Consider the following 12,597-nt stretch of genomic DNA (forward strand, 5'->3'; position numbering starts at 1 on the left):
CAACCATAATTAAGATGGATTCATAAATGTACTTTATTTAGGTCAGTATTTACCAAAGGAGAACATCAGAGATATTATAGAGTTTTGTCATAGAAACAGACTACTATTGTTAGCAGATGAGGTATAATAATATCATGTTGTCACATTGTATACTTGTACACCAATAGTCTGTCTGTCTGTGTTCTTCCTTTATATGTCAATTATGCATCCATCTTATTTTTCTTCCAGGTTTATCAGGAGAACATCTATGCCGAGGGCGCTGAGTTCAATTCATTCCGTAAAGTCTTGTTAGAGATGGGTCCTGAATATAACAACTTTCAACTGGTTTCATTTAACTCCACATCAAAGGATTCTTTGGAGAGTGAGTTGAAAAAAAGGGCAAAATTTGCACAAAAAATCACCAATATTTCCTACTACATGACCTTTGAGCATATCATATTCCAGTACTTCCTTAGTTATCTTACTGTGTCCAATGTCAACTTACATTATGATAATCACCTTGTTACTTTTTGTTAGATGTGGTATAAGAGGTGGTTATATGGAAATGATTGGGTTTGAGAAGGAACTCTTGGAACAAATATACAAACTCTGTTCCACCCGTTTGTGCGCCAATTCAGTGGGACAAGTAGTCACCGATGTGATGGTCAAACCACCACAACCTGGTGACCCTTCATATGAGTTGTTTGAAAAGGTCAGCAAAAAGATGTACATATTATATATGTATAATGTTGTACATGTATAATAGTACAATATGTTTATGTAAACAATAAACTATATAGCTATTCAAAAAGGACGTTATAGAAAAAGTAAATGTCTTACATATTATAAAGGAAGTTGTTTTTCTTTGTTGTATAGGAGAAACAAGAAATTCTAAGTTCGTATAAAACAAGAGCTGACATGATTTATGAAAGACTTAACAAAATTCCTGGCGTTACTTGCAATGAGGTCCAAGGTGCTATGTATGCTTTCCCTTGTATTGATATACCTGAAGCAGCTTGGGAGGATGCTAAGGTGAGACAAATGTTACCATAGTTACCATTGGTTACCATAGCTACCATATGTTTCAATAGCTAAGTTTGGATTATGTTAAGATCATCATAGTGATCTGTACATAATATGATAATCACTATGGCTACCATTAGTTTCAATTGCTATTATGTTAGATCATCATAGTGATCTGTACGTAATATGATAATCACTATGGCTACCATTAGTTTCAATTGCTATTAGTATTTTTAACAAGATACCTTTGTCTACACATTACAGAAAGAAGATCCCAACATGACAGTTGATAACCTATTACTGCCTCGAGTTCCTACGTCAAAAAGGTGTGTGTGTTGTTCCAGGAAGTGGTTTCGGACAGAGAGCTGGTACATGGCATTTCAGGTAAGGGCAAAAAGCACCCAAATTTTAGTGCTTTAATATACAATTCTGATGAATTAAATACTGTTTGAGGATTAGTAATATTTCTTTGTTGAACTGTAAGTAGTTGTAGATATATTTATGTATAGAGGATCATTTGTAATCTCAAATTTACAGGACAACTATACTGCCTACCTGTTACTGACTTGGATGCTTTGTTGACAAACTTTAAGACTTCCATACCAACTTCCTCAAAAAATATGGCCCTCCTGTGAGTAATTACATTGTGATTATTAAAGTTGTTAGTTTTTGGCAACTTTTATAATAATTTTTACAATGTCACTTATTTTATTTTAGTTGAATAAATAAATCGTTCTTATGCTGTGTTAGAAAATATTGTTAATATTGTTATTAGTTAATTAAATGTTTTATAACTTTTTTACATGTACTATATTTTTTGTATATATTTGAGATAATTTAGTTGCTCATTTTTTGGGATATTATAATATAATAATATATCACAGCTGCTGTAGTAATCATGTTAGTGTATTGTGCCCAATAATGAAAGTGCATTTTTTATTGACTTATAACACAAAAATTCATCAGTATCTTGAGATTTAGTAAGTTCTGATTTATCTGAAGTTAAAAAGAATCATCTTACCACAGTGACCTAGGATAGCTACCATTAGTAAAATCTAGACCATTAAACATCAGTACTTACCACAGTGACCTAGGATAGCTACCATTAGTAAGCTCTAGACTAGTAAACATCAGTATTTATCACAGTGACCTAAGATAGCTACCATTAGTAAGCTCTAGACTAGTGAACATCAGTATTTATCACAGTGACCTAAGATAGCTACCATTAGTAAGCTCTAGACTAGTGAACATCAGTATTTATCACAGTGACCTAAGATAGCTACCATTAGTAAGCTCTAGACTAGTGAACATCAGTATTTATCACAGTGACCTAGGATAGCTACCATTAGTAAGCTCTAGACTAGTGAACATCAGTATTTATCACAGTGACCTAAGATAGCTACCATTAGTAAGCTCTAGACTAGTGAACATCAGTATTTATCACAGTGACCTAAGATAGCTACCATTAGTAAGCTCTAGACTAGTGAACATCAGTACTGACATATATTCATACCTTGTGATGTAATAACAGAGTCTATATCAATTAGCATTTGGTGTAATTTTGTATTGCACAAGCTGAGATCTTAACTAGATACCACAAAAAGGCATATTAATCTATTCCATATACTTGTAATATAACTTACTCTAGTACAATTATATAACAAAGCCCAACTGCAGTGGCAGCGACTGTGATAGAAGAGAGTTCACCAGTTTGCAAACAGTGTGTAAAAATGGCCAACACCTTGTCTACAATGAAAAAGCATACAATGTAGTCAGTCATAATGAACTCATTAACTAGTCATTTCATGAAGCAATACAGAATTAAGAATTTAAGATAATAATTTTATTGATCCGGTTACCATTGGTTACTAATGCTGTTTTTAGTAGGTCCATAAAAGCAGAGATTTCTCAGTATGACAGCACATTTCTCACGTTCTGATTTATTTGTAAGTGAACTCCATATATCACAGAGAAGGTCAAGAGATCCAGATAATCTAAGCAGCAGTCCCTGACCATCTGCTGTAAAGGTAAGGTTGACTAATAGTCTCAACCAATGAGAAGTTAGCAAGGATGTAGAGGATCTTATCAAGTCTGTTTTAGGATTGAGAGATAAGAATAATGAAAGAAAGTTTGCCTGTAAGAGAAGAGAATAGACAGTTAGATAAAGTAGACAGAACACAGACCAATAGACAGACAAACAGACAGAGACTGAGAGTTAGGAAAACAAATGACCTTCTTAAAAGTAGTTTGGCATTCATGTGACACAACACAGTTGGTGAGTACAATAAATAACTCATCTAATACTTTTGCATGAGGACTACAAGTTTAGAGGAACTCTTCAAACTTGATATAGAGAGAGATGTTATTTTTAAGAGCTCTTGAAACAGACTATGTCCTTGTCTCATTTAGACACCAAAGCAACATGTGCTAGAAAGGAAGAAATTGATTATCACTGTCCAACCAATCCATCCATCCATCTATCCACCATCCATCCATCCATCCATCCATCCATCCATCCATCCATTCATTCACCTTCAGGACAGTGTGCTGACAATACAATTAATAATTGTAGACAAGATTTAAAGAGTACTTCATTAATAACAATAAGTGGCCAAAGAGCATGTATTACATTGACAAGACCTCCATTTATAGCAGAACACTATACAAAAAGAGACTATAATATCTTCAGTGAGAGGTGAGTATTCATCTGACTTTAATTGTGTATGTATTATGAAGAAGATTTTGTAAGAATTTGAAACATCTTGTAAGTTCTGCTGTTTCATTTGTAACCTGACAATGGATGAAGGGATTATGGATTTAAGATATGGACAGATAAAGTTTCAGTTTATTAACCAGTCCAGTTTATTAACCTTTATTTTTCCTTTGACACAATCTAATGACATTTTAGAATTAAGACTTTTAATTTTATTAATCATAGCCTCCAATAAACCAGCTAAAACAAAAAAAAAAACATTGTTTATATATAATATGAGATAATGAGAAATACTAACCTTTCATAACACATTCTTTAGCAGTGTTACTACTAGCTACTAACAGACAGAGAGCACTCCAAACAACGTCTCTAAAATTATCCTTTCCTCTGGTACTTAGTGAGTGACTCTCATAACATTTAACTAGCTCATTACACAGCGTAGTCCTGTATTATGTAACGCAATCACAGTAGTACTGCTACCTGTGTGTAATGGCGATTTGTTACAAAATAATACAGGGTTTTTTTCTAGTTCCATCAAGTAATAGTTGTAAGGATTCTGCCATTGTGTCCAGTACAGGTGAGTTTTTGTCACGTTGACTTGTAGGATGTAGTGTTGAGAGAAAGAAGTTGAACAAGGAGAGTGCATGAATAGCTAAGTCTTTAGTACATTTCGACAACTCTAAACTGTAACACAACAAATCTAGAGAAAAATGGAGGACTTAAACAATATGGCAAGTGAACTAACCACATACTAATATTTTTATTTTAAAGGCTTACTTGTATAGCTGTCCCAATGTTCAATGATAGAGGAGAGAACAGCCTCGCTATATCCATTACCTCCTAGAGCTCTCAAGAACTTGACAATTTGACAACAGAATATATCATAAACCTGATGACAATCTATGTTAAAGAAAATATACTAATCTTTATAGTAAATGACTTAACTACTACCAATATCTAACAAGAATAACATTGGACACAGTATATCTATTTTCCTTCCTTGTAAATTTACTGAAAATTCTAGGAAGATTAAACATTTCTATAGTGAATTTGAAAAGTGTCTTTAGTATTGAGGTGTTTTCAGTACAGAAGTCAAGTACTAGTGTGGGACTAGATCTCATAACAAGAGGGGGTGTCAAAGATTTTTCACTGCATTTGTTAGGTTTTGCTGTGTTCAACTGTAAATAGAAGAAAGTGAATTAAAACAATGTCCTTACGATGTGATATTAGTCTTCTACAGTCTAGTAATTTCAAACAGTTTGATGTAACCATTTCAATGTCTTCCTCACACTGCCACAGATCTCTCTCCTCTATAATACATATGTGTAACAATATAATAACTTGACTATAGAAGTCTATCCATACTGATATGATGTCCAATCTGTGTGTGAGAGAGAGAAAGAAAGAGAGAGAGAAAATCATAAATTTTAGCAAAGATTATCTCTCTTACCTAAGCCACGATGTGTGATGGAGAACCAAAATAAACTGTAACACTTTATCATTCAGTACTCTGAAAACATAACTTATAAATTATACTACATTATACACATCTTACTTGACTAAAAGATGGACAACGTCTCTTGTTTTGAGGTCCTCCTTTAAATATTTGCTTGGGAAGACACTCATACAAGCACTTATTAGCTGGCATATTGCTGACATCACTAATGGCTGACATTGGATATGTAAAGACTGGACTGATTCCTTAAGGTTTTGTACAATGTCTAATGTCATCTCTCCGGAACTAGTTTGAACCTCATCTGAAGATTTGTCATGGTAGGTAGTGGTAGTTGTACTTGATGAAGTAGTTTCTGAAACCAGTTTGATGCAACTTAAACTGGCATTGTTATCACTGTAAGGATTACCTCTTAAAAGCTTGTATATATCAAAACTGCATTCACTGGTTGAACTGGATTCTAAACTTGTTTAACTGGTTGCAAAGTGATCAGGTCATCCCAAAATGAGTGGAGACACTTGAGGAGATCTTGAAATATTTTTACCACCTCACATTCTTGAAGAATGATGTTAAGAGTAGACAATTTGAAATTATCACCAGACTATTTGAGATAGGAAGAAACAACTTAAATTACAACAAGAGAGTAGATTAATATGACTTTAAATTGAATGTATCTATTAATATCTTTTGTTACTCAAGATATTTTATAATAACATATTAAGATATATTTACTCTAATGTATAGAATTAGTCTTAAGACAATATACTTTATAGAATATTCATAATATATTTTGTTTAAGCTATTATCCAGTTGATTATATTGTTTTGTATTACCTTTATTGTTTTCTCATCTCCTGTCCCAAATCTCTCCAATAAATTGTTCTTATAACAAGTGAACAATACACTAACAAATACATTTATTGCCTATTGTAATAGAAAGTAACTATAGATTTGTTGCATGTGTGTGAGAGAGAAATGATACTTACCTGATGTCTAACCCAGCTGTATTCTTTGTAGTCTAGTCCAGTATCAAGACAGGCTCCTAAAAGACCATAGGTGTGCATATCTGTCCAAGAGGTAAGAACTATCTTGCAGGAATCAAGCTGAGAGCAAAGTGTAGAGAGAATAGTATAACCACTGCAACAAACCTTGAGAGAGAAAAAGAGAGAGAGGAAAGAGAGAGAGAGAGAGAGAGAGAGAGAGAGAGAGAGAGAGAGAGAGAGAGAGAGAGAGAGAGAGAGAGAGAGAGAGAGAGAGAGAGAGAAAGAGAGAGAGAGAGAGAGAGAGAGAGTTAACAAAATCTGCATGTATTACACTCACTTCAGTATCTCTATCATGGACTAAAGAATGAAGCCATGCAAGAGAGGGATCAGTAGGTGATAACCACATACTAATCCAATCCTATATGAAGGAAGAACAAATTACATGAGTTCTTCCCTCTCTCTCTCTCTGTTGTACCTTGCTTGTTTGTTGCTCATTAACAAAATATAGAAGATGAGCTAATTCAGTTGCTGCTAAACTGATCACTCTTTTTACTCATGAAAGAACTAAAAGAGGTACCTCTTTCAGAAATAAAGGACCACAATATCTGTAAACATCAACAAAAATAAGGTTAAATATCTTAATATGAAATGACATTGACTAACCTCTCTCAAGGTTGTCATGAGCTCTGTACATGCCTTGATCCAGTCTAGTCTTTGAGGAGTAGATAAACTAGTACATTTCCTATAAAAATAAAATCTTGTTCAATGACTTTATATCATCTCTATTACTTACTTTGTCTTTTGTGTGAGTTCCAATAGACATTGGAGGGATGTTTGGAGGACAGAAAGGTCATAATGTTCAGGAGATTTAACAACTAAGATTAGTTGATGGAGTATTTGTAAAAGAAGAAGAGAAGGTGGAGTCCACGAGTGAGATATGATTGTAGTAAAGAAATTTAATAGCGTCAGCTTTCTGAGAACAAATAAATAAATTGATTAGTGGAGGAGGAATGGATTGATAGATGAATGAATGGACAGCTGGATATATATAAATGGACAGCTGGATATATATAAATGGACACATACATAGATAAACCGGTTCATCTCTTACATGTTTTCCTGTTCCTTTCTTGATGCAAAACTCTCAAACAATTGTTTTAAAAGAGATAGACACATAGCCTCATCTTCCATTGTAATATTAACAAGCCACTTGATCTGATCTTGACCAATCAGATTACAGGAGTCACATGTTGTTAAAGAGAGAACCGTAACCAAACCATCCAAAACAGCAGACAATATTTTAATATCATTAGGACATTTAGGTTTTGTAATCAGCTGTGTTTGAAATGCAGTCTTCACATCAAAAGAAGTAGTACACAAAGAGCCTAATATATCACCTGATACAATGTTAGTGAACAATGAATGATGCTTTAAAGAATGAAGAAGACAGAAGAGCTTGAGTTGACTCATAGCCATAAGGATATCATCAAATGATTTTGACTTATTTAAAGCTTCTAGACTTTGTACTAATGCCATTGAAGGTAGAGTATAAATAATACACTGAAGATCAAATAGAATTTCCTTCTTTTCATCTACTGTCAGGTTCTTGCCAAATTTTAGTTGATCGCCCATTAAAATTAAATCAATCTCTTCAATTTTATATGGGATTTTATCAAGACCACCAACAATAGCAGTCACATAACTAGTCCAGAGTCTATGACGTACAGGTTTAGAAGTAAGAAACGATGGAGCTATAAACGAAGACATGGACTGAACAGTAGAGAATGATTCCACTGAAAATGGCAAATAAAGACTAAAAATAAAGAGACAAAAACAATAATATTATAAACAATAAAACATGTCAACTGAACTGTTGTAGCAATCTCTCTTGTACTTTGACCCCAGTACCATTAGGAGGACTATTGAACTGGAATATTAAAGAGAAGACAAGTAGAGCTAACAATTGAGAGAACTGTTCAACTAATGTACTATCTGGTTGATAAATTAAAGAGCCTAGAAAGAGATAACTATTATAAATCTATTTATATGCTTATCTGTCCTTCCCTCCATCCATCTATCTATCTGTCCGAAACATCTGTCCATTACATTTTATGAGTTTCAGAAGAAATGGAGTATCCAAGTGTAGTGTTCTTCTTACAGTCTCATTTCGAGAACAAGTAACTGTAGACACAACAAACAAGGACTCAGTAAAGATACATTATCAACACTAGATCTCTCAATAATCTTCGTCTGTTTTCTTTCATGATTTGAATGAGAATGAAGTATATCTTGTAAGAGAGTTAGAAGTCCTTCTTTAATTGCTACTTCATGAAGAGAGCAATCTGTGTGTAGAGATTTAAAATAATATGTATACTGCTTGGTACAGTGTACCTTGTAAGATTACAGTGAGTTGTTCTAATGCAGACATTTTCAGGATGATGTCCATTGTTTTTGATTGAAGTACTGATATTAACTTAACAATATCATCACGCTAAAACAAAAAAAGAATTGACTTGTTAAAAATAAAATTGTTTTCTTAGAATTTACTTTAAAATTAGAGGAATTCTTAATAGCTGGGACAAACATGTGTGTTTGAGGTGGCATCAAATGATCTGATGTGATGGTAGAAGAGATGAGAAGATTATGAAAGGTATCAGCAGATTTTTGCGACAAGAGAAGAGTTTTATTTGAGCTGTCCTCCTCCTCAGTTAACATGATCTTAGATAATTCAATAAATGATTTGATTCTAATTCTGTGAAAACAAAGATGTTAGGCATTATTCATTCTTAGAACTACAGACTAACTTACTCTGATGATTTAGAGTACATCATTCGTAATAGAGAAGAAACTCGTACATGTAGTGGGGTGTGGTCAAGTAACACAAAACCACACCCATCATTTTAACATTAATAGAAGCACAACACTACAAAACATAAGAATAAATTTAGTTAAACTTAAAGATTGCTCTGAATTAAGAATAACCTCTATATTGAGGACACTTGTACTAGTCCTATACTAATAATTTAGTGTATTATACAACCTCTATAATTGAGGACACTTGTTCTAGTCCCATACTAATACTTTAGTGTATTATACAACCTCTATATTGAGGACACTTGTTCTAGTTCCATACTAATACTTTAGTATATTATACAACCTCTATATTGAGGACACTTGTACTAGTCCCATACTAATACTTTAGTGTATTATACAACCTCTATATTAAGGACACTTGTACTAGTCCTATACTAATAATTTAGTGTATTATACAACCTCTATAATTGAGGACACTTGTTCTAGTCCCATACTAATACTTTAGTGTATTATACAACCTCTATATTGAGGACACTTGTTCTAGTTCCATACTAATACTTTAGTATATTATACAACCTCTATATTGAGGACACTTGTACTAGTCCCATACTAATACTTTAGTGTATTATACAACCTCTATATTAAGGACACTTGTACTAGTCCTATACTAATAATTTAGTGTATTATACAACCTCTATAATTGAGGACACTTGTTCTAGTCCCATACTAATACTTTAGTGTATTATACAACCTCTATATTGAGGACACTTGTTCTAGTTCCATACTAATACTTTAGTATATTATACAACCTCTATATTGAGGACACTTGTACTAGTCCCATACTAATACTTTAGTGTATTATACAACCTCTATATTAAGGACACTTGTACTAGTCCTATACTAATAATTTAGTGTATTATACAACCTCTATAATTGAGGACACTTGTTCTAGTCCCATACTAATACTTTAGTGTATTATACAACCTCTATATTGAGGACACTTGTTCTAGTTCCATACTAATACTTTAGTATATTATACAACCTCTATATTGAGGACACTTGTACTAGTCCCATACTAATACTTTAGTGTATTATACAACCTCTATATTAAGGACACTTGTACTAGTCCTATACTAATAATTTAGTGTATTATACAACCTCTATAATTGAGGACACTTGTTCTAGTCCCATACTAATACTTTAGTGTATTATACAACCTCTATATTGAGGACACTTGTTCTAGTTCCATACTAATACTTTAGTATATTATACAACCTCTATATTGAGGACACTTGTACTAGTCCCATACTAATACTTTAGTGTATTATACAACCTCTATATTGAGGACACTTGTTCTAGTCCCATACTAATACTTTAGTGTATTATACAGCCTCTATATTGAGGACACTTGTTCTAGTCTCATACTAATACTTTAGTGTATTATACAACCTCTATATTGAGGACACTTGTTCTAGTCCCATACTAATACTTTAGTGTATTATACAACCTCTATATTGAGGACACTTGTTCTAGTTCCATACTAATACTTTAGTATATTATACAACCTCTATATTGAGGACACTTGTACTAGTCCCATACTAATACTTTAGTGTATTATACAACCTCTATATTAAGGACACTTGTACTAGTCCTATACTAATAATTTAGTGTATTATACAACCTCTATAATTGAGGACACTTGTTCTAGTCCCATACTAATACTTTAGTGTATTATACAACCTCTATATTGAGGACACTTGTTCTAGTTCCATACTAATACTTTAGTATATTATACAACCTCTATATTGAGGACACTTGTACTAGTCCCATACTAATACTTTAGTGTATTATACAACCTCTATATTGAGGACACTTGTTCTAGTCCCATACTAATACTTTAGTGTATTATACAGCCTCTATATTGAGGACACTTGTTCTAGTCTCATACTAATACTTTAGTGTATTATACAACCTCTATATTGAGGACACTTGTTCTAGTCCCATACTAATACTTTAGTGTATTATACAACCTCTATATTGAGGACACTTGTTCTAGTCCCATACTAATACTTTAGTGTATTATACAACCTCTATATTGAGGACACTTGTTCTAGTCTCATACTAATACTTTAGTGTATTATACAACCTCTATATTGAGGACACTTGTTCTAGTCCCATACTAATACTTTAGTGTATTATACAGCCTCTATATTGAGGACACTTGGTTCTAGTCCCATACTAATACTTTAGTGTATTATACAACCTCTATATTGAGAGCAGCTCTATACTAAAGTTGTCAAGTCAGGTTTCAGTGTATATACAGTTCCCATCCTCCTTTCTCTCATATTTCCTTTTCTAACCTCAACATATGGCAGTGTGTCCATTAAAGTAGTCCATTGTGAGTTCCAGACACACAAATCTGTTAGCATCTTGTTAATAACGCAAGAAAAAAGGGTGTGTGTCACTGATCTTAATTCATCACTTGAAGAGATAAGATCTTTAGACAGTTGAGAGAGAATTGATGCAGAAATTACTCGAGTTAAAGACGAAGAGTGAGCAATCTCCTCATCTTTATATTGATTTTCTATGAAGACCTAAGGAACATAAGAGATAATTTTCAAGAGGTATGTACACAAAAGTGAAAACAGGTTGATAAAAGGAAATAGTTTGCACATACAGGCAGGCTCATAGAGGATTATGAATATCATTGTAACTGTTCATACTATAACAAACCCATAAGCACTTGTCTGTGGTATCTGCTATATAAACAGATATCTTTTCACTATTATCTCAAGACTGTACTCACTAGGATCATTTCTATAGTATATGTCTTTCCTACTTACGACCTAAGTAGCAACGAACACAAACCATGATGATGAGGTGTAGTTTCCTCCTCTGAGCGTGAAGTAGGTCTCAGGTGAGTCTCCATTTATAAGGAGCAGGACCTGAGACATTGAGGAGTGTTCATTTGTCCTCCTTTGTGAGAGGACAAGGAGGGGGAGGAAACATCCAGAGTGGTTTTTAATACTATTTATTTACAAAAATAAGAGAATGGAGGGGAGTTGGGATGAACCCTACCAAGCTGAAGATTAATGCATGATATGATTACTGCTAGAGACCATTTCATAGTTACAGAGATGTTTTAGACTATAATCATGAAAGATGCATTCATGTATGAGACCAGAGTATATCATGAAAGCTGCATTCATGGTATGTGTTACATATATTGTGTCTATACATATACCTTCATAGTGGAGTACGTAGCAATGCGGACTTGTATGTTGTTGTCATGACTCACTAATTGTAACAGAATATTCTGACATTTCGACATCATAACAGCATCACATTTTTCTGAACAAAGTCTACAGTGAAAGAACAATAGTTGAATGTCTAAACCCACATTGGTTGGGGTCTAAAGGTCAAAGTTTATTAGGGAACTAGATATTCTAGGATACATTCTTTATTTAATAAATATTACATGTTGTCTTCAGACTTACTGTCTAGAACATTGCTGCACAATATTCCTTACAACTCTCTTCTCTACATCTCCCCAACTGAAATGGAGTCCTAGCAGACATCCCTCAGCAATCAATAACTGTTCAGAGGATTCATCATAAACAGCTATAGAGTTAT

General features: G+C 33.4%; 1 non-coding gene across 1 annotated transcript; it reads left to right on the top strand.

Moving 5' to 3' along the window:
- Nucleotides 1-11,756: 11,756 nt before the first annotated feature.
- Nucleotides 11,757-11,983, top strand: LOC121390901. The gene has a single exon (XR_005960279.1). It is a non-coding gene; the product is annotated as a small nucleolar RNA U3 (small nucleolar RNA).
- Nucleotides 11,984-12,597: the final 614 nt, after the last annotated feature.

The sequence above is a fragment of the Gigantopelta aegis genome, unplaced genomic scaffold, assembly GCF_016097555.1.
Source record: "Gigantopelta aegis isolate Gae_Host unplaced genomic scaffold, Gae_host_genome ctg1056_pilon_pilon, whole genome shotgun sequence".
Taxonomy (NCBI): domain Eukaryota; kingdom Metazoa; phylum Mollusca; class Gastropoda; order Neomphalida; family Peltospiridae; genus Gigantopelta; species Gigantopelta aegis.